This window comes from Schistocerca serialis, chromosome 5 (assembly GCF_023864345.2).
Source record: "Schistocerca serialis cubense isolate TAMUIC-IGC-003099 chromosome 5, iqSchSeri2.2, whole genome shotgun sequence".
Lineage (NCBI taxonomy): Eukaryota > Metazoa > Arthropoda > Insecta > Orthoptera > Acrididae > Schistocerca > Schistocerca serialis.
In genome coordinates, this window is record NC_064642.1 from 112,522,407 (window position 1) to 112,525,709 (window position 3,303).

The window sequence follows — 3,303 nt, forward strand, 5'->3', positions numbered from 1 at the left end:
TAAGGGATGGCAGAGGCATTAAACAGATGAAACTATAAATGTCGGAGGGATGGATACGTATGTTAGTAGGAGTGTATTCAAAAAGGCCTCCTAATACACTGTCCAATTGCATGAATAAGATAACTGGCGCATGAAAAATGTTTTAAAAAACCTCTAGTGTATTTATACATCACTAAATACACAAATCCAAGTACAATAGCAGCAAGATGAGCTAAATATCTGAAGTAGTGTCTCAAATCATTTATAATTAGTACTGCTGTGGCATGTTTGTCAAAACTGACAATGTGAACAAACAAATTGCCTTTTTAGAAAGAATATGCACAACATTTACAAGACATCATACACTTGTACAGAATTTCATGACAGTGGCAAACATTAAGCAAGACAGCACCTTCACATTACGTAAGTATTCTGATCACAGTGTTGGAATAGATTCATAATTACTACAAAAAACACAATGCACCTTTATAATTGTGGTTGTATACTGAACTGATTACTGTGTGCCTACATTAGTAACAACGAAAATGAAATGTTAATTATTTTGCTCATTAAACATTAAATTGGTTAGTAACCCTTCCTACTCCTTACATCTATTTTCACAAACATTCCCTCATCTATCACAGTATATACAGATTCATCCTTAACAACATTAGTGAATAATGGTGGTTTCCGTAATGTATTGAAAGGGTGTCTTAAAATCACCATGTATTTATTATGTATGTATTATACCAACAAACTAGAATATGCTTAAGCAAGACTAATCCTAGAAACGGCAACTAAGTGCTAATTTATACAAACATGAAACTAAAAGGCAGCAAAATCTGAAATATGACCTCTCAGTACATCATAAAAGAATGCTGATTAGTAAAAACTGTATAATTATTTCATGTAAATTATTTCATGGCGAAGTTTTCTCCCCATTCGTGATATTTAACAACACCCCCCTCTCTCCCCTGCCCCCCCCCCCCCCCCCCCCCCAAAAAAAAGTAAATAAATAAATCCCATTCCTAAATTTTCCATTAATTGTAATATTTTTGTCAACACTCATTTCTACTTTACTTTTAGAGGGTACACAGTTATGGGTAACATCATTACGTCTCATCATCATTAATTCACTATCCGACATACTTGTAATTGCTAGTAAGTTATCAGCTTGACCCAACCACTACAAATCATCATCATCATCATAATCACTAAGTCAACAGATATCAAATCCATTTTGTCAGTGACCATCCTTGTAATTATTCTCATAAATTACTTATGCCACTTAAATGTTTGATGTAACATAATTAATAAAGTCCTGTACATTTTCATGACAATAAAGCCGTAACCCTAACCTCTCCATTGTATTGCTCATAATAATAATAATAATAATAATAATAATAATAATAATCCACAAAAATCCCTTACACATAATCATATCATCTCATAATAAATCACGAATATTTTGTGAGGACAGCACCACAATGACTGTCACTGAACAGTAAAGTGTTGGCACCCAAAATGGTTAGTTCAGACCGAGCAACTGCAATTGCAAGATGTTTGTGTATTGTGCTGTGTAAAATAAATTATATTTGTTGAGATTCTACATCTCTGTGTATCATTGGGTCATTTCTTGTCTATGCCACAGAGGAAACTAACCTCGTTAGAGACCCTGTCTGTGAAACCGCCAGAATTACTGTGGTATTCCATGCCGAAGTGTTTTTTTTTTTTTTTTTTTGTCTGCAATGCAATCAGCAGACACAACTTCATGCCCACCAGCCATTTTATGAGCTCCGATTATATGGGGTATTAAAGGAGCTTGGTACTCACAACAACAAACAGTGTGCAGACTAGAATAGGACCTGAGCGCTAACATTGCTGCACAGATCACAGTGAGTGTGATGCAACAATGGCAGTCTTTAACTGTGAACTGTTTCTCCAAACTTACTACAGTGAATTTTGGTGATCCCTCATGGTCTACATATGTACAGACTGATTTTACATCTACAATATTGTATATACAGGCGTATGTTATGTCCAGTCCTTACTCACAACTATTGTGCAACATTGACGCCATGAGCAGTGAAACTACAAATTCATAGTGTTTGTCAGGGCAAATAACATTCTGATGGGGCATCCTGTACCTCATGGGTGCCCAAGAATTTGCTTGCGATACATTCCTTGGTACAAGTGCTGTAGTGCTTAGCCTTGCTGCACATTTCCCCAACATGCAGACTGAGGGGGAAACTGAGAATGCACCACATTTAATTGGCACTAGAGTCACACTGCATATGACTCTGTTTTGTATTTCACATTTATCAACAGCACAGACAGACAATTTCACAGATCTTCACTCTCAAGTTGCCAAGTAATCATATCTTATTTAGTTTCATAATCTAAGAAACATCTTTCACACATGTTGGTTGAAATGTTGTAGTACTTTTGTGACTTCATGACATAGACATGGAAACTATCTGAGGAAATCAAAGTCTTAACACTAAAGGGATTTGCCTTTCAAATGATAACTACTTTGCAGATCAGTCAGTTACACCCACAGGGGCACTTTCAACTGAAATGGCAAACGGCCTCAAAACATTTACAAAACGATCCTTGTAATTCTTTCAAGGCTACAATGAATTCTTTAATACCAGTGGGCTTAGAGACCTGGTCTGTGTTTGTCAGAAAGTGTCCCTTCTACTATGCAATTTTCTTTTTGAATGCATCCCCATTAAATACGAAAGCAGTTGTTACTCATCTTGCAATGTCTTACTGTAGGCAGTGTTCATTCAAGTCCACTTAAAATGCAATGTCTGCAATCCATTACAAATGTTCTAATTTTCGTTCCTGTACTCCTTTTTTCTCCATAAATTAAGCAATAGCACTTTTAAATTGAAAAATCATTGTAGGCATGGCCCTTGACTTAACCAAATCACTTTGCAGTAATTATAATGTCTCCATACTCTTTGTTCAGATCCATTAAAAATTGTTGCATCTGACAGTGGAATTATGCATGCAACTTCAGAAATTTTGCTATTCATGCCACCAGTTGATGTATAGAATGATGAATCCCATCTTTTGATCATTGTACTTTTTTGCTCTTTCATTGTCAACTAAATCTTTAAATTCTTTGTGTGCCAACATCACAATTCTGTGTGAAGCGAATAGAGTTGTGCTGACTGAAAAATGCCATGCTGCAGTGCTCAATGAAATGCCACACTGTTCTGGGTACTTCCAAGAATGACAAAGCAAAGCTGAGACAGGCCAGGCCTTGGCCTGTATGCCATGCACAAATGAAGTTTGGATGCCATGCCCGACCCTGCT